We start from the raw sequence: 21405 nt of genomic DNA, 5'->3' as shown, positions 1-21405 counted from the left end.
TGTGTCAGTTCTGATTCTTTCCGTGTATCATACCAAGTGTTTATCAATGACTGAGTCATCACAGGGAACATCTCTAAACGATGTTTTCAGTTCCAGGCACAGCACATTGAACGACTGCTGCTCAGTGCACAATACATGACCACCCTCCTCTCCCAGGAAGCAGCTCTACCCTCAGAACTAAGCTCAAGGCCCACGTTGCCGCATACGACACTAGAGGTGTATCGCGAAATGATTTTTTTTTCCTCGGTCAGAGCCGACTTGTACCACCTGCGCTGAAAACTGCGTCCCGATTCTCGACCCGAGACTACTAGTTACGACGAACTTGTTCGGCTGCTAAACGAACATTTTGACAGTCGGATGCAGCAGCAGCAAGGTTTAAATTTTATCGACTCAAGAAGCAGATGACAAAAACTTTCAAACATTGGACTGCCGGATTCAGAGGGTAAACAAGAAATTGTAGGTTTAACTACTCTTGTGGACCCAGTTATAGGGATATCCAGTGGCGGCTCATGATTGTACATTCTGCATGTTCACAAATTTTTAGATTCAGATAAATTTGAGACTGTGAAATTAATAGGATCTGCTGTATAATAGTTAAGCTTACCAACACGTTTATCCAACTAGAGCCGCTGCGAATAATAATAATAATGGTAATTAATGGTAATAGCAATAATAAAAATTATATGCATAACTTGACTGAAAAAGGAAGAATTGTTTTTGTGGAATTTTGTTGTTTGGTACATAATTCAGTACAGGTTAGGGCAAGAACGAAATAATATTTAAGCTTTCACTACTGCCCGTTTCACATTTTCGTGTAAGGGGAGTTTTTGTGCCTTTTTATCCGAGATCTTTATCACGTGTATTAGTCCACACATTAACTTCTGGAATATTTCTTGCGCTCCACCTACACAACAGCTTATGCTTCTTTGTTAAATGTTGCCGGCCGCTGTGACCGAGCGGCTCTAGGCAACCGCGTTGCTGCTACGGTCGCAGGTTCGAATCCTGCCTCGGGCATGCATGTGTGTGATGTCCTTAGGTTAGTTAGGTTTAAGTAGTTCTAAGTCTAGGGGACTGATGACCTCAGATGTTAAGTCCCATAGTGCTTAGAGCCATTTGAACCATTTTAAATGTTCGCTTGTAGGCACGCATATTTGATTTCGTCACATTCTGAGTCAACGGATCTGGTCTGGGAGGCCTTAGTTCCTTTGCAACAAACATATCTGTTAGCACTTAAAACAGATTCAACAGAGTTCATGTTGACACTGCACACGAAAGCCGATTCAAGCATAGTAAAAAACCAACTCCAAACAAATTGCTGTTTGTGGAAATGATTAAATTCAGGTAATAATGTCTTCCAGACTGGTTCAAATGGTTCAAATGGTTCTGAGCACTATGTCACTTAACTTCTGAGGTCATCAGTAGCTAGAACTTAGAACTAATTAAACCTAACTAACCTAAGGACATCACACACATCCATGCCCGAGGCAGGATTCGAACCTGCGACCGTAGCGCTCGCTCGCTTCCAGACTGTAGCGCCTAGAACCGCACGGCCACTCCGGCCGGCTACCAGCCTGGTCATTTGACTAGAATACAATAGGCGCCGAGAACCATACGGACCAAAAGCACACCGTCGTCGATCCAATTTTTAAGTGAATATCAGACGAACCAGCGAGACAGCTTTTCGTGAATGTTTATACATACAGTGCAGGCCTAAAGTACAGGTAAACCTGACTCACAATAAGATCAACAAATTTCAGAAGCATGAATAAATGCTGCATTCTCATAATCGACGATGACGTGCTTTATGGTTCTCAACGCCTCAACTGGATTACTGTGTGATAAAATTCAAACCTTAATGTACTATAACTCATGCAGAAACCCACAAATTAGATTTTTCTGTCAGTATAACTATAACATATACTGACATCAGAACTAATTTTACTATATAGCAAGTGAATTGGCGTATTTGAAGAGTGTGATACCTTCTAGCGGAATTTACGCCAAACGAACGGGGATACAAGTCTGTTGCAGTGTGCTACCACCTAGTGGCACTGACGTATACTTGTAGTTCAATGGTAATGGCTGGCTGTGCACGTCGTCTACATCTACATCTACATCTTCATGGATACTCTGCAAATCACATCCAAGTGCCTGGCAGACGGTTCATTGAACCACCTTCACAATTATCTATTATTCCAATCTCGTATAGCGCGTGGAAAGAATGAACAGCTATGTCTTTCCGTCCGAACTCTGATTTCCCTTATTTTATCGTGGTAATCGTTCTTCCCTACGTAGGTCGGTGAACCGTGCCCGTGAACCGTGCCCGTTGTTTATCAAATCTGTATATATTTGGTCCGTAAGGCAATTACGTCACCCCAGTTGCGCATACGCAAAAGCTCCTTAAGATGTGCAAAACTGAAGGTGTGCTCACGACACTATTGCCAAGTTTCACGAAGTCTAAAGGAGTAGCAATGTAGCATAGTGCTATAGATTTTGTGTCATGTATTTCTGATAATCGAATCTACGTTATGTTTAACGACATCCAAAGAAAAATAACAAATAAATCCGCAAGATGTCAAAAGTTAGGATGTTCAAATGCTCTTGTGCTCTTACACACAGCAGTCACTGGGGGTGTCATGTTACGTGATGCTATCACCCAAGACCTGTCACGTGCACATAGTCGTGCTGCTACTCCAAAACTGCCAGATCTCGATCTGAAAACAATTCTGTCTATCGCGGAATCTCCAAGTATTATGGACACAGCGGAAGATGATTTGAGGCTACATTTATTTCTGTTGTTAGAAGCGCACATGACACACAGCCTGAACTTCATGCTAGTGTTAAAGTGAATAAAAATAGGGTTCAGACAAACAGTGAACTGTTGTGGGTTGGCAGGAGAGCCAACACCGTATTATCAGGAGGAAGCCGAAAGGCACGCGTTTTAGCTCACGCAGGCTGGCGTGAGGTCTGGAACAGGACAAGGAAATTAGCTGGCAGCTGGTGGAATACTTAACTTTAATCCATTAATGATGAGCGTCGCTCTTGACTGTACATGACTCAGTATCAATACTAACTGGTAATGGCGCCTTGCTAGGTCGTAGCAAATGACGTAGCTGAAGGCTATGCTAACTATCGTCTCGGCAAATGAGAGCGTATTTTGTCAGTGAACCATCGCTAGCAAAGTCGGTTGTCCAACTGGGGCGAGTGCTAGGAAGTCTCTCTAGACCTGTCGTGTGGCGGCGTTCGGTCTGCAATCACTGATAGTGGCAACACGCGGGTACGACGTATACTAACGGACCGCGGCCGATTTAAAGGCTACCACCTAGCAAGTGTGGTGTCTGGCGGTGACACCACATGAACATAGAAGTAAAAACTTTCAGTCTCGTGGTACACGACGTGTGTAACAGAACACTGTGGGTAAGTCTTGCCCTCAGTGCCTTGTGAATCATGACCGAGAAGCATGCCCTTGTCGTGACACAGTGTGGAAACCAAGGTCATATTCAAACAGTGTGTTTACAAGGCAACTCAGACTCGAGCAATGGCAGACGCCGTGAGGTCGCACGGCCGTAGCATAGCCATCAACAGGTGCGTTCCGTAACGGCAAGGCCATTTTTAGCGCAAGGAACAGGTTGAACTTCTGCCTCGCGTCCCAGGTATTCTGCTGCATCATGGAGACAGGAGAGCAAACCTTATGCTCAATTAAGAGTGACTCGAAAGAGAATTAAATTGCAATTACACACCTGTGCCTCTGTTTCCGTTATTAATAAAGACACATGTGCAAGGATTGGTGGCCCATAGCTATAGCAGCCTACTTCTGTTTTCTCTGCATACAATGGGCATGAAACTCCAGTACTTGGCGTGTGCAGTCTGCCAGCAGCTTTTCGTGGAGTTACGAAAGATGTTCCACTTCATGTGATTAGTTCTAGAAACAGTTCAAATATTTTTGATTTAGGCTAGTTTGATTTGTTCAGCCCGAGCAGGCGAGACAGTCTATGACAAATCAGTGTTTCATTGTCTCACACTAATGTTTCTGACTAGTACAATACACTGAAGAAATTGGTATAGGCATGCGTACTCAGATACAGAGATATGTAAATAGGCAGAATACGGCGCTGTTATCGGCAAGGCGTATATAAAGGACAACAAGTGTGTGGCGCAGTTATTAGATCCGTTACTGCTGCTACAATTGCAGGTTATCAAGATTTAAGTGAGTTTGAACGTGGTGTTACAGTCGACGCACGAGCGATGGGACACAGCATTTCCCAGGTAGATATGAAGTGGGGATTTTCCCGTACTATCATTTCACGAGTGTACAGTGAATATCAGGAATCCGTAAAGCATCAAATCTCCGACATCGTTGCGGCCGGAAAATGATCCTGCAAGAACGGGACCAATGGCGACTGAAGAGAATCGTTCCACGTGACAGAAGTGCAACCCTTCTGCAGATTGCTACAGATTTGAATGCTGGGCCATCAACAAGTCAGCTTGCGAGCCATTCAACGAAACTTCATGATTATGGGCTTTCGGAGCTGAAGGCCCACTCGTGTACCCTTGATGACTGCACGACAGAAAGCTTTACGCTTCGCCTGGGCCCATCAACACCGACGTTGGACTGTTGATGACTGGTAACAAGTAGCGTGCTCGGACGAGTCTCGTTTCAGATTGTATCGAGCTGATGGACGTGTACGGATATGAAGATAAACTCATGAATCCATGGACCCTGCATGTCAGCAGAGGACTGTTCAAGCTGGTGGAGGCTCTGTAATGGTGTGGGGTCGTAACGAGAGCGATGGAGTGTTCTTATTGCATTGTGACACTTCCGGTGGCATGCATCGCCATAATCAGAGCCAGCTGTGCAGTGGGTCCAAGTATGTCAGTGATTCGGCAGCAGAATATATGCCCACAGACCCAGCACAGCGCTGGTGTCCACACCAGCAGACGCCTCTGCCTCTGCGCCAGTCGCGGCTGGTACCATCAACAGTAGTGCCCATGGAGGTCGACACGCACCGATGCCGCCCATTGTAGTCGCTGATGTCACCGGCGTCGGCGCCCGGCCTACAGCCTGAACCAATGTCTGTGGACGTGTCCACCTGGACAGTCATTGCACTTCCACAGAAGATTCCCTCGCAGTTCCCTTGACCTCAGCATCTGCGTTATGGATGCGGGTCTGCACCACGTGACCAGTTTTTCAGCCGGTGTTCCCAGTCACTCGCAAGGTGGACACTGGGGTGTGCACAGGGAGCTGCCATCGGCTGCTGTTACACTCCCTGTCTCCTCATCTGTGTACGTATTCAGCCCTCACCCCTGCCGTTATCACTTATCACCGCTCTATACGACGACAGTGTGGAGGTTTGTGAGGGTGGGAGGGAGATCCGGTATCGTCCAAAGAATGAGGTACCAGAGCAAGTTTGGTAGCTCGTCACGCAACCCCAAGGAAACATAGTCGCTTCAAGCTTCACTGACAGATGAATGACACCGGCATAGCCACACCCATAAGAGTTTTGCTAGGCTGCTGCAAGCGGTGTTCTACAGACGGCCGAGCACAGCACCGCTCAACCCGTCTGCAGTCATAAAGGCGACGGCATCATTGTCTAATAGGCCAGCAGCGTGATCAATGCATTAAGCAGAACCCTAAGTGACAATTATTGTTAAATGTACACTGAGTGAGAGAGTTGTATTTTGTTTGTATCAAGAGATTCGTTAATGTTCAGAAAAAGTTATTAATATGCGTGACATGCCTGCCGAAATGGACTGTACAGAGTAAAGTAATTTTTATTTATGTTATCAAGAAGTGAACTGATACTTTTCATTTTAGTATCCACTCAGTCATCTCCAGGAGCAAAACAAAACAACAGACAATCGTACTGACGAGTGTATTTTCGTCGGGTACACCACAATCTAAATTATTTAAATTATTCATAATTCTTTAATATAAACATATAGAATAACTTCTGGCGAATAACCTTGTTCCAGGGTAAAGGCGTTGTTGTCAGTAATTCTGACCTTTTGCTCTCTTCATGTTGGTACATTTCCCTGTTGTCCGCCCTCTTAGCTCAGTGGCCATCTATGTCTCACATTATCTTGCGCCTGGCACGTTGTAAGCCGAACGGTGGGCACTTGCCTTCTGAGACCACAGCGCATTCATATGCACGGTCTTCCTCCAGCAACAACTTGTACAGCGCAACCGTGCTATGTGCAAAATGAATGTAGCACGCCTCCAGACCATAGAATGCCCTCAGATTATATACAGGTTTATAGAAAAGTTTTCATTTTCGATACATTGTTGCTAACTAGATCAATGTTTTGTAATGGACTAGCTGAATAACCCGGCATTGTCTGCGTATTAATTTTCTCAGTTTTCTATTAGAAATGAAAATAAAGTATAAACTGTGTTTGTAGTGCAATATCCCGGACAGTTTTCGTACACTTGGCGCAGCTTCTTTGAGTGTCTACAACGCGATTTTGTAAACGTCTCTATGGCAACGCCAAGGCTACTTCGCCGTTAACGTCCAGATCTATCTCAGTCGTGTCTCCCCTACTTGATGAATCGGACGAGGGGGACCAGTTGGATGGCATGCTCGTTCACTGAATCTCAACACATACGATTTCTGGTTATGGGGCTATTTCAGAAGTATCGTGTATGCAGAGCCCATTCCAGATGTGGAAACGCTGGAGCAGCGTATCCATGCTGCCTTTGGCACTGTTTGGGTGCAGCCTGACCCAGTGTGAACGTGTGAGACAGAACATGCTACGGCGCGTACACGCGTGCGTTGAGGAAACCGTTTTCAACACATACTGCAACTGTGGCTGCATGATGCAGCGCGTGTTAGACAGCAAGTCTCTGTAAAAATGTATGATTAAATAAATTATCTCTAGAATGGAAACCATGCATTTCCGGTCATAAGTTCATTTGATCTTTTGTATATGGCTTCAGTGACGATTCTTCACCACACTTTCGCAATCATCTCACAGACGACTTAGTTTTGGAGCCATGCTTACTGCAACGTTCGTGCCTTTAATATTGTGTGCAATTACCCGGTCACTTTCCCACTACTAAATACAATACACCATGTAGGATGCGTATCACTAGTTTCTTATAAACAATTTCCATTCTAAACTGAGTGATTTTCACCATGAACCGAAGTTGACCACCTATCTTACCTACATCCTCAGCCAGTGAGATCTTTCCATTTCAGATCCTCACAACAGATACACCCAGGGAAGTTTGTAATATTTCTGGCTTTACAGCCATCATATTCAGCTACAAGAATCTGTTTTTAGAACAGTTGAGAAGGCAGCAGTGGTGTGAGGTACTGGTGACAGATGGTTTATTCGGTGCATGTATCGTCAGAAAGGCCGCCTAAATTGTCATATATCTCTGCAGTCTGCTGCAGTGTTCGGAAGTAGCGCGCCAAAAATAACAAACTTCTCTTAGCAATCTTAGAAAAACTAAACAGTGAATTTACTTGCATTTCATATAAAACCATCTCCCAGGAGTAGGCTATCACTTAATTATTTCAGAAGTGTTAATTACGAGCAGAATAATAAACAATTGCTAGACAAAAAGGTAGACGAAGCACTGTGAAGACCTTCGGATCGCGCCTAACTTGGATGGCGGGCTCAGTGGTTCTGTAAGCATAGAATTGTATCGTTAACTATCGATAGTCGCCTCTCTGTCGAGCGCAGAGCAACAGTGGAGAGTCGTGGCGTAGCTTTCGTGTAGCGTGGGCAGGGTGTTGTACTGATACCGTGGCTGCAGCACGTATCTTACAAGTTATGGTGAAGTAATTGAAAATGTTTCCCACACGAGTTTTGCTTTTAGTTTTAATGTTCACGACGCAGTATCAATGTTTATTCAAAAGGTGATGCTTCTCGGCTTCCTGTGTCGTGTCTGGAGAACAACAATCAACCACACCGCGACGGCTACGGAAAAATAATGTGGACTGGTATACAAGTTCTAAGTGAAAGAAATACATGTCGTTTTGACTGGCTGAATATCACGAGCGCAGGTGCTGTGCAGTTCGAATATCGTACCCGGAATTTTATGGAGCATCCGCGTCGCTATTCGGTCACGTGCGCGCTCGTGTTGTTTGCTACTGAATTGTTTATTACTGCTGGAAGAACTGTGCCAATCGTCGAATGATATAACACCCGTTGAACAGTGATTATTTTGTGTTCTATGCTCCGTGTTTTTGCATTGGATGCCATCATTTAGACAGTAACCTTATACGTCACAATGGACATGGAGTACAAATACTGATCGCGTCCATTGTTCAATAACGTTAATTAATCGTGAACAGTGCACTCCCACCCTGTGCGAGAGTTTAACAGAATACAGTGAATTCTACCGGATCAACTTGGTATTGTTTATGTGAGTGGCTCCTCTCCCTGCTAGACAATAGGTATTACAGGACACATCATAGCAGACAGTGCAGAGAGCAGCAGATCAACTGCCGCGGGAAGTACCAGGTACGTGGGTTTAGGCACACGGTCGTTGAATATCCAGCTCCATTTCTGTTTCTAGGGAGTGTTGTACAGTCTCGAGTGCTAAAGGCTAGCTTTTATTAGTACTGCATATCTGTCCCCTTTCCTCCTGGGCGTGTTACAGTTCGACTGTCAAACCAGAGCTGGACCAGCAGTCTCTGAGGACAGACGTGTTGTCTGCTGCGGTCGGTATCAGTTAAGACTTACTTAGCAATCTCTGGTCTTATTGGCATATAGCTGAGAGCTAGTTTGGTAGTAATCACGCAAACACGCAGTTCATTATTTTGTTTCTTCTCTGTTAAAGTGTGAAGAATGGAAATTATTTATGATTTAAAGTAGACTATAATCGTCCAGTCTCTCGTATTATGTTAAAAAAACAAGTGCCATCCCGTTTAAACAAACAAAATCAAAATTTAGTTATTTTTGCAATACTAGTTCCACACTAACAGCTTATTACAGACTCGCGACCTACATCCTATTTTCTGCACAGGGAACAGCGACTATAGAATACTGCAGGTTTGTGAACTCACGCATTCCGCCCAGGGCATCGGAAGCACCTAGGCACCTCGGCTGTAGCACAGAGGAGATGTGAAGGGATAGAGGTCGCATGGACATATGGCTGGGAATGCCTTCCAAGTGAGGTACACTCATGTGAAGGTAGAGATAAGAGACCTTTGGCAGCATAGGTTTCAGTGATTAAAAGTACACATGAGAACACACCAGACAAGTGGAAATCTTCTGTCTGTGCTAGTGCTTTAGTGGTATGCTGGCTGCGAACTATCAGCATCGATTCAGCCTCACTGTGCCAGCAGGGGTTACTGGCGCCTGTTGGGACCAGTCATCCTTCCACAACGCCTTTCAGGCGAGGCACATCTGTACTTCCTGTAGGTGACCCTTGCTCCCCTGCTGGAAGAAATGGCTTTGGTGTCACGAAGGGCAACGTGGCTCACTTCCGCATTAGCATGCAGAGACATCTCGAGAATATCAATCCCGACTATACACTGAGGCTGAACTGGAGCAAATGGTTCACTGCCACCATACCACTAAAATAAATAAGTAATAAATTCGACGCATCACGAAGGAGTTACCTGAAAGGGAAGGACATCAGTAGATGTGATACACATGTACAAACAAACGATTACAATATCAGAAAAACTGGATGATTTATTCAAGAGGAAAGCTTTGCGAATTGACAAAGTAAATAATGCGTTGATCCATCTCGGGCCCTTATGCAAGCAGTTACTCCACTTGGCATGATTCACAGAGTTGTTGGACATTCTCTTCAGGAATATCGTGCCAAACGCTGTCCAGTTGGTGTGTTACATGATCAGAATCAGAGGTGGTTGGAGGGCCCTACCCATAATGCTCCAAACGTTCTCAATTGGGGAGAGCTTGCTGGCCAACGTAAAGTTTGGCAAGAACGAAGACAAGAAGCAGAAACTCTCGCCATGTGTGGGCTGGTATTATATTGCTAACATGTAATCCCAGGATGGCTTCCCATAAGGGGAACAAAACGGGGCGTAGAATATCGTCGACGTACCACTGTGCTGTAAGGCGCCGAGGACGACAACCAGAGGGATCCTGCTACGAAAAGAAATGGCATATCAGACTATCACTGTTTGTACTGTTCTCGGGTCTCCAACTGGGTGCAGTCGTTTTCAAACCACGATATTTCGACAGCGTTCCTTGCCGTCATCTTCAGATGATACCTGTAGACTGAACGTCTCCGCTGAATCTCCTCCCCTTTATACTCTGATCGCTCCCCACCTCTTCCCCCGGGGCCAAGGGGTGGGGAGCGATCAGAGTATAAAGGGGAGGAGATTCAGCGGAGACGTTCAGTCTGCAGGTATCTCCTCAAGATGACGGCAAGGAATGCTGTGGAAATATCGTGGTTTGAAAGCGACTGCACCCGGCTGGAGACACGAGAACAGTACAAACAGTTAATTCGCTGGGAAAGCCTAAGATCACACATCAGACTATCGCTAATGGTTGTCGAGTCGTATGGTGGGCGAAAGTCAGCTTGGTATCCCACTGCTGTCCAGGGCATCTCCAGACAGGCGTGGCTGGGAATCGGGGCTCAGTCCCAAGTGGGACTCATCACTGAAGACAATGCTACTCGAATCAATCAGATTCCATACCGAAGACGTGTCTGGAGACGCCTCGGACAGTGGTGGCATACCAGCATGACTGTCACCCGCAATACAGCCTGACAACCAGGAGTGATAGTCTGGGAGTGCCACTTCTGTTCATAGCAGGATCCCATTGGGCGTCATCCGCGGCAGCCTTACAGCACAGCTGTATGTCGACGATATTCGACTCCCCGTTTTGTTGCCCCTCATGGGAAACCATCCTGGGCCCACATTTCAGCAAGATAATAACAGCCCATACGTGGCTTGCCCCAGTTGAGAACTTTTGGGACACTATGGGCAGGGCCGTCCGTGAGCTCGAGATATTGACGATCTAAAGCGTCAGTTGGACAGAATTTGGCATGATATCCCTTAGGAGGACATCCAATAACTCTATCAATCAATGTGAAGCCGAATAACTGCTTGCATAAGTAGCAGAGGTGGGTCAACACGTTATTGACTTGCTCAGTTTGTGAAGCTCTTTCTCTTGAATAAATCGTTCAGTTTTTCTGAAATTGTTAACATTGGTTTTTCTCCATATGTATATCACATCTAGCGATTTCTGCCCCATTCGGATAATTCCTTCATGGTGCGTCGTTTTTTTTCCCTTTATTGTAGAGCTTCTTATTTAACTTTGAAATTATAGCACTCATTTTTTGTGTGCTGTAGGCTTTTCCTGAGATTAGAAAAATAACCTCCGAAAAGTGAAGTTTTTCCGCATATGAAAACTGTTCCATGGTACAACATGGTCATGTACCTAGGAACAAATATTCTACTCAAATTCAAATGTGTTACAATTGAAAAGATCTAGTCAACAGTGTATTAACTAGTCTGTGTGTTCCCTGATTACTACATACCAGGGCTTAATTTCAGCTAGAACGCGCCAGAACAGTGTTCCGGCAATTCCCAAGAATCTTTTTTTTTTAACTCATTGAAACAAGTCGGCGTCCGCAGCTCGTGGTCGTGCCGTAGCGTTCTCACTTCTCGCGCTCGGGTTCCTGGGTTCGATTCCCGGCGGGGTCAGGGATTTTCTCTGCCTCGTGATGACTGGGTGTTGTGTGATGTCCTTAGGTTAGTTAGGTTTAAGTAGTTCTAAGTTCTAGGGGACTGATGACCATGGATGTTAAGTCCCATAGTGTTCAGAGCCATTTGAACCATTTTTTTTAACAAGTCGGCACCGGTGATTTAAAATAGTACACGTACACAAAATCGCAACATATTCATAATTTGCCGTAAGGAGTGTTTGAAGATGAGCGTCTATATAATACGATTCACGGAATGTTGTTTGCCGGCCGGAGTGGCCGAGCGGTTCTTGGCGCTATAGTCTGGAACCGCACGACCGCTACGGTCGCAGGTTCGAATCCTGCCTCGGGCATGGATGTGTGTTATGTCCTTAGGTTAGTTAGGTTTAAGGGGACTGGTGACCTCAGCAGTTAAGTCCCATCGTTCTCAGAGCCATTTTTTGAACGAAATGTTGTTTATTCCATGTCGTGATTTGTACTATAGCTGCTGATCAACTGCGCGCGCGGCGCACGCATGGCTGAAGTTGACAGCTTTCCGAACAGCTACGTAAACATCATTCCCCTCGCGTCCCTGTGCTGAAGGTCTTTTCTTCTTGTTGGAACATAGGTCGACGCTCAACTTATCTTGGATTACCTGTACAGCAGAGACGAGCTCGCAGCGGGTGCTATTTTTAACTCTCAATGCTTTATTAATTAATACTGCATATATGTTCACCGAGTAGCTACAATGCAACTGTTTGGACGTTGCAGCTTGCAGAATAGTCACGAACACAATCGACTTGTGCCGATGTGTATCGAGCAGAACTAGGGAGGAAAGTCACGTTCAAATGTTCAAATGTGTGTGAAATCTTATGGGACTTAACTGCTAAGGTCATCAGTCCCTAATCCTACAAACTACTTAACCTAAATTATCCTAAGGGCAAACACACACACCCATGCCCGAGGGAGTACTCGAACCTCCGCCAGGACCAGCCGCACAGTCCATGACTGCAGCGCTTTGTACCGCTCGGCTAATCCCGCACGGAAAGTCACGCTGCTACGGGGACAGACAGTAGCACCTGTCGTTTACATTAAATCTCGTGTTTCTGTTGTTTTGATAATAAGAAATTATGTTTTAAAAACCTGAATTTCAGAATAGTATTTTGTAAAAAATGATTTTTCATGGTTTTATCACGAGTTTTAAAAATCGAAACTTCTGATTTTTATTGCTGGGAGATGATGGGGGACGGGGGTTGTATGGTTCAAGAGGTGCGTTCCGGCACCTAAAATTTTAGAAATTAAGCACTGCCACATACCAGTAATCATCAAGTGCAATAAAATGCAGGAAACGAATTATCAAAAACCAATTACAATTTAAAAACGTATTAAAACTGAAGACATTACACAGACTCAATTCATTTCCAACCATCACATATTTCATGGTAAAAAAAAGCTTCCGTTTCAGGCTACAAGACGGTGCACGGCTGACGAAGTTTGGCTTTATAAAAATGTACAGAATTTTTCTCCGCATAAAACGCTTTACCTGAAGACATACCAACATCTCAAAATAAATTTAACATAATATAGAGCACTTTAATTCACAGAATCTTAAAATATACAAATCGTGCACAAAACACAACCTCATGTCCGACAATAACAAAAATAGCAGAAAATTATGGAAGCTGCTCATGGCGGTCTCTAGTGTGCGTTCCTTCACGTGAGTCTAAAATTGGTAAGTATTTGAAACACCGACCACGAGCCATCACATCACATCCTCCAGATACAGCACTGTCTCCTACAGACAGAGCATTCGCGCTTGCCTGATATTTTCTTGTGTGTACTTTCAATCATTGAAAGCTACACTGTCAAAGATCTTTATCTCCACCTTCAAATGGGTTTACTTCTCTTGGAGGATATTTCCGGCCATATGTCCATATGAACTTCTTTGCTCCTTACCCTCTCTGGAATCATTTCCTGCAGTTTGTCTAATTTAACAATATCACTCTTTATTGTAAAGTTTTTCTCAGGTAGTACTTCATCACAAATAACTGCATTATCTGCAAATGCCTTGTTATTAATTTTGTCTGCCAGATCATTCATATACAACATGAACAGTAAGTGGGATAAGGATATCATGTAGAACAAAGTGGGAATTATATCAAACTGTTAGAAGTAGTCACAAACAAGCTACAGCAGCCTGTAACACCTATTTTTGACTTTTTTGTATCTGTATCGATATTCCTCCTTTGTGACGAGTAAGGAGTCGGGGCTGAGCAGTGCTTTGGTTAACACCTAGCTAGCAGCAACGGATCATAGTGGCTCATGTACCTGGAGTTCTGAGGCCAGAAGAGCTTAAGGGCAGTATTTATGGGCCTCGAATGGTAAATTTGATGATACCATTATCATGGCATGGTTTTTGGCCCTATAAAACTATTATTTCGACGCCAAGAAAATCAGTAATAGGGCGAGGCCAACAATACTGCCATGACTGCATTGCTGCCAGGTTAACAGCACTGCAAATTGCACCACCAGTGCCACCAGCCTTCCACTAAATTGTTTATATTTGGCACTCTGTAAATGGACCAGGTATTTGTGAAATTTAGCTGATTTTATAATAATAATCGTGGTGTTGCTAAAAACTCTATCTTACACCCGTGATTATCCCAAATCACAAACCAGGACAAGATTCCTATCCTAGTAAATTTAATTCCGAGTCTTCTAAGTTATTATGAGAATGTGGCTGAACTTGAATTTAACGTTGTGTTGTCATTGGCACAGCCAATTATAATTCTGAGGAGGTCAAAAGACTGTTTATGAAAGCACATTTGTTATTTAAAGAGTTATAGTTTGTTGTGCTTTACTTAACTAATAATTAATGATAAGAATACTTACCTTTTCTCATAAACTCTGGTGTAGTTTTGTTAATGAGCATGGCTCTTCAAACCATGGAAGTTTAAGGGTCCTCATGGACCAGCCTAGTTATTTAATGAAGCAATGCAAAGACTCCTTCAGAGCCAGTGTAATTAGATTTGCTTTCTGTTTAGTTCCTTCAAACCGAGTTTAAGAAATAACTGTTTATTGTGTTCTCTATTCTAGTGCAAGTTGGTTAATGCACAAGCATAGAGACTCTGTATTAGGCAATGAAGTTATTGATTATGATCATTAGTAGACCCTCTGATTTAAATGCAGAATCATTTCAAGCTTTTCCCTGTTCAGTATTGCTACTAGATTCATGTGTGTTGGTTTTATAAACTGTTGCACCTAGTTAATTTAAGGTACGTGTTGTTGAGAGGCATGTATTGCTGTTTGCTATTGCCTAGGCCATTTGCTTATCTGACTTACTGATTAGTAGCACATTTATCTGCAAGGTTAGGTTACTGTGTTGCAGTGTGAACAGATATAAGGAAAGAGTGTAAAGGAAGGTCAGGTTAGCCTTAGCACCGCCTTCTGCTTTATCATTTTGCTTGACGCAAGAATGCCTAATTAGGCTGGCCTTTTCCCTGTTCAGTATTGCTACTAGATTCATGTGTGTTGGTTTTATAAACTGTTGCACCTAGTTAATTTGAGGTACGTGTTGTTGAGAGGCATGTATTGCTGTTTGCTATCGCCTAGGCCATTTCCTTATCTGACTTACTAATTAGTAGCACATTTATCTGCAAGGTTAGGTTACTGTGTTGTAGTGTGAACAGATATAAGGAAACAGTGTAAAGGAAGGTCAGGTTAGCCTTAGCACCGCCTTCTGCTTTATCATTTTGCTTGACGCAAGAATGCCTAATTAGGCTGGCGACCTGTTTTAATATGTAATGTTACAACTTGCTTTTGTGCTGGGAGAACTCTGTTTCTAACCCACCGTTTGTTATTGTTTGTACTCTGCTAGAGTATTTCGGAAACGAATCCCAGTTTGATTGCTCTGTTTCCATTAAGTTATCTCACTGTCGCATCTTAAATATTCCTCGCAGAGCTATAACGTTAACATCGATTGCCGTTTAAAGTGGTCGGTGGTACCCTTCAAGCCCATTACAAACAGTATTGTGAGGTGCTTAAAAATGTTATTAGGAAGGCAAAGAGTATGTGGTAAGCAAATAGACAAACTAATTCACAGGACAACATTAAAACCATATGGTCATTCGTGAAGGAAGTGTCTGGTCAGCAGCACAAGGTCGACAATATTAAGTCAGTTGGTAGTGAAAATATTTCTGTTACTGATAAGTCAGATATATGTACAGTATTTAACAATCATTACCTGAGCATTGCTGGAGAATTAAATAAAAACTTAGTTCCTACAGGGAATCATATAACTCTCTTCGAAAATAACTTTCCGAGATTGATGTCTGAAATAATCCTCTGTGAAACTGAGAAGGGAGAGAATGAGCCAATAATTACATCACTGACGTTTAAGGCATCATGGATATGATGGGGGCCCAGCAGAATATTAAAGTACTATGCTACATATGTTAGCCCTATACTTAGCCATATTTGTAATTTTTCTTTTAAGAATGGTTAGATTCCTGAACGATTAAAGTACTCAGTAGTAAAGCCATTTTTTTAAAAAGGGAGAAAGAAATAATGTTGACAATTTTCGACCTATATCTATGCCATCAGTGTTTGTCCAAGTTATTGAAAAGGGTGTGTGTGTAAGGATAATTGATCATTTTATATCACGTAATTTGCTATCAAATGTACAGTTCGGCTTTAGAAATCGTTTAACAGCAGAACTTGCTATATTCTCTTTTCTCTGTAGGGTACTGGATGGATTAAACGATAGGTTTCGAACGCTAGGCATATTTTTCATTTAACTAAGGCGTTTGATTGTATTGATCAGAAAATATTGCTCCAGAAGTTGGACCATTATGGAATAAGGGGAGTAGCTCACAATTGGTTCACCTCTTATTTTAACAACAGACAGAAAAAGGTCAATATTCATAGTGTTGAGAATGGCTGTGTTGTGGGGTCTGAGTGGGGTATGGTCAGAGGGAGTTATTGGGGGGGTGCCCCAGGGATCAGTGTTGGAACCAGTCCTGTTTCTTATTTCTATAAATGATGTGCGCTCTAGTATTACAGGTAATTCAAAAATATTTCTGTGTGCTGATGACACTAGCTTGGTAGTAAATGATGTTGTGATCTAAAAATGAACTACCGCTGAATCACAGTGAGACTCAGTTCTTACAGTTTCTAACACACAATTCAACAAAACATTCCATCTACATGTGGTCATATTCATTCCCGTCTAGTAACCAAAATCCAGAGCTGGCTTATTCCTGTCACCAATTTGGCCTCGACCCTCTGCTCATTTGGCGGGTTGACAAGCATTACCCTCGTGCTGTAGCCTTGTCGGGCCGTCAAGTGATAAATGGGTGTCAGCTGCTTCTGAAGATGTTACCGTTTACAGACACTCGGGTTTGTCTCGCTCTTGTGGTGTCTGGCAGCACACAACCACCGGCGTCTGCCAAGAAGCTCCGCCGGAATTCTTCCACTCATTTACTTACATTTACCTAAAGTATTCCCCAAGCATGACAATGGTTCGTCGTTGGAAATTATGTAACGAAATTGGTGGTCGTCACGCTGAACATTTACTCCGATCTAGTGAAGCCATAGACCTGGTTTACATGGGATTATACTCTACTGTATTGTAAATAACAGTTTTCCAAAGTACAGTATTCTGTTTTGTTTAGCCCACAGAATGCGGAGAAACCGCATAGCGCTGTAACCCTAATTTCGTATCTCCGGTTACAGATTCCTTGTTGCAAAATATTACGAATTTCGTCCTCTACTGTCTACCAAAATTTTTAAAATGTCATTCTGTAATGTGTGTGTATGTGTGTGTGTGTAATGTGCGGTGTGTACTAAATCTTGTGTACTAAATATTTTATTTCTGGGCCAATGCGATCAACTGCCCCACACAAAAGTTAATATTACACACATACAGGCTGTTTCAGGAGGACTAGTTAATATTTTACGAGGTGGTACTATAGACTAATTCTAATTCGAACAAATTTTTGTTGGTTACAGATATACAGGCAGTTACGGAAATGGGTTTTCATTTAGCATGTTGGTACTTCAGTTCAGGGCCCAGGAAATGACCTGGGGGGGTCTCTGCAGACATCATGAGACTCTGGCATAAAATGGGGGTGATACGCGATTACAAGAACTCAGCAAGAGAGTTCTCACAGCCTCTGTCACCTCAATTCTCCAACTTCCTACCTACACGTGGTGCCCCTGTTAAGCCGAGCAACTCAGCGGAAGGTTGGGTAACCAACCCCAGCGGGAAACTGAGTCGGTGAGCAGATAGGAGTTGGAGGACAGTGGAAGGCAATGAGAAACCACCACTGAACTATCCCAAGAAAACCCCATGGCTTCGCTCAGCTCAAAATGTTCCGAAGTTTCAAGTTCCCCGATCGGATCTCCGGGGGGAACCAGGTTGAGAGGAGCTTCACGAAGAGAAAGATGGTGCAAAGAGAAGCACTGCATAGGAACATGGAATGTAAGATCCATGTATCAAGGAAAACTAGACATAGTGAAAAGAGAAATGGAGAAAATTAACATCGACATATTGGGAATAAGTGAAATGAGGTGGACTGGCATGGGAGAATTTGCTTCGGATGGCCATATGGTGTATTATTCTGGGCACGTTAACAACAGAAGTAATGGAGTAGCCTTCATAGTTAGTGATAAAGTGAGAAAAGCTGTAATGGGATGTTGTTGTTGTTGTTGTTGTGGTCTTCAGTCCTGAGACTGGTTTGATGCAGCTCTCCATGCTACTCTATCCTGTGCAAGCTTGCAAATATAAAAATGATAGAATGATGTCCATCAGACTTCAAGGTCAGCCCCTCAACATCACAGTAATTCAAGTTTATGCACCAACAACCGATGCTGAAAAGGAAATAATTGACCAGTTCTATGGAGATTTACAAGAATTATCGTCTTCATAGTTGGAGATTGGAATGCAAAAGTGGGAAATGAAGCTGTAGAAGGTATAACAGGGAAATATGGTCTTGGTACAACAAATGAAGCTGGACAGAGACTCCTAGAATTCTGCCAAGAAAATTCATTGATAATTACTAATACACTGTTTCAACTACCAAAACGGCGCCTATATACCTGGACTTCGCCAGATGGCCAACACCGGAACCAAATTGATTACATACTTTTTAATCAGAGGTGGAAGAGCGCGGTTCAGTCAGCTACAACAAGACCTGGGGCTGACTGCGGATCAGATCACGAGCTCCTGATTGCAAAATTTCGGCTGAAACTCCAGAATGTAGCAAAAAGTATCCCAACTTGCAGATACGACCTTAACTCTATACCCTCCGACTATGCTGTAGAGGTACAAAACAGATTTAATGTATTACAGCTGGAGGATAAAAGCTCGCAAGAGATGTGGACAGAAGTAGCTAATACTGTCAAGGAGGCCGCAGAGAAACACATTCCCAAGAAAAGGAACAGTAAGAAGGCTAGATGGCTATCAGTTGAGGCACTGCAAGTTGCAGAAGAACGAAGGAAAGCAAAAATCAAGGGAGATATATCAGCTATGTTTGAATTAAATAAAGATTTTGAAACGCGTAAGTTTCATATGTATTCATTACCAGCGATGGCGAGGCATGACAGAATCTCTGACCAGAGAGTTATTTATCGTTGCTAGTCTGCGCTTGACCGCGCGAGAGTTCAGTTGCGAGTGGCACTCTGTCTGCAGTAGTAGTCAGTCGGCAGTTGTGTGTGGCGAGTCGGCAGAGGGAGTAGACAGTTGCGAGTTGTACTCTGTCTGTAGTAGTAGTAGTCAGTCGGCAGTAGTTGTACCGAGCGGACGGTTGTACTGAGCAGGCGTCGCCATGTGTCGACGGCGTGCTGTTCTTCCGAATCTGGTCAGGATTGTGGTGGACGATGTGTTTTATTGTAGAAGGCCCCGCAATAAAGTTTGTCAATATTACCTGAATAAAAAAAAAATGAGCCAAGCGTAACCTCCTTGCAAAATTAAAGAATAATAATGGCCCAAATGTAAACTCCCCACAAAAATTAAGGAATGATGATTGATCATTAAACCCACAATAATGTTAATTAAATAATGAACCATGAACTGGATGTAACATCTCAACACAAATAATTAAACCTGATAAATCTTATAAGGGCAGCAACGCTGACCTTCGGCCCTGTGAAATAATTAAACCTGATAAATTCTTACCTCAGTAAAACTGCATCTATATCTGCTCTTATTTTTCGGCACAGCTCCGTGCAATGCTGGCCTACATTTAATTTTGATTCTTGGAGGGAATGCATAGGAAATATTCTTTAAATTGAAATGAATCTTTTTGTTTAAATGAGTTACTTTATAAAAGGTTATTATTGGGGCGTCTTTTGAACAAATTAATTACAATTAACATACGTTATTAGCTGAGCGCAATGCTGCTTCATTACCTTCTACAATAATACACATCGTCCACCACAATCCTGACCAGATTCGGAAGAACAGCACGCCGTCGACACATGGCGACGCCTGCTCAGTACAACCGTCCGCTCGGTACAACTACTGCCGACTGACTACTACTACAGACAGAGTACAACTCGCAACTGTCTACTCCCTCTGCCGACTCGCCACACACTACCGCCGACTGACTACTACTGCAGACAGAGTGCCACTCGCAACTGAACTCTCGCGCGGTCAAGCGCAGACTAGCAACGATAAATAACTCTCTGGTCAGAGATTCTGTCATGCCTCACCATCGCTGGTAATGAATACATATGAAACGTACGCGTTTCAATTTTCAGAAATTACCTAGAAGAGATAAAAATATATCCTTTAATGAACAGTGCAAGGAAGTTGAAGATAGTAACGGAATGGGGAAGACAAGAGATCTTTATAAGAAAATTAGAGAAATTAAAGGAAAATTCCAGGCAAAAATTGGAATGATAAAAGATAGAAACGGGAAAGATCTGAGTGAAGCAGAGGATGTTAAGTAAAGATGGGCAGAATATGTAGAAGACCTATACAAGAAAGAACTGCAAGGGCTCCTACTGTTGATGTTAATGTTAATTTAGAGCCAGATCTTTTGGAGAGCGAAATCCAGTGGGCCCTTGAAAATATGGCTGATAACGAAACTAGTGGACATGATGAAATACCAGCAGAATTGTTGAAAGTCACTGGAAAGGATGCAGTGAAAGTGCTGCACTCAATATGTCAAAAATATGGATCACGCAGCAGTGGCCAGAAGACTGGAAAAGATCAGTATTCATCCCCATTCCAAAGAAGAAAAGTTCTAAAGAATGCTAAGATTACCGAACAATCGCACTTATTTCACATGCTAGCAAAGTTATGTTGAAAATCTTACAAAATAGACTTCGCCAATATCTAGATCGAGAGCTACCAGAAGAACAAGCTGGATTTAGGAAAGGAAGAGGAACTAGAGATCAAATTGCTAACATTCGGTGCATTATGGAAAAAGCGAGAGAATTCCAGAAAAATGTGTGTACCTCTGCTTTATTGACTACGCCAAAGCCTTTGACTGCGTCGATCACAACAAATTATGGAACGTACTGAAAAACATGGGTGTACCAGATCACCTCATTCATCTGATACGGAGTTTATACCTTGATCAAGAAGCCACGGTGAGAACTATGTATGGAACAACGAAATGGATAAAGATTCAGAAAGGGGTCCGGCAAGGCTGCATACTGTCACCGTACTTATTCAATCTGTATGCAGAACATGTTATGAGGAATGCGAGGCTAGATGAAGGAGAAACAGAAATTAAAATAGCTGGAATAAATGTAAACAACCTCAGGTACGCGGATGATGCGATCCT

This window comes from Schistocerca cancellata, chromosome 5 (genome assembly GCF_023864275.1).
Source record: "Schistocerca cancellata isolate TAMUIC-IGC-003103 chromosome 5, iqSchCanc2.1, whole genome shotgun sequence".
NCBI classification, from domain to species: Eukaryota; Metazoa; Arthropoda; class Insecta; order Orthoptera; family Acrididae; genus Schistocerca; species Schistocerca cancellata.
Note: the sequence above shows the minus strand (reverse complement) of the source record.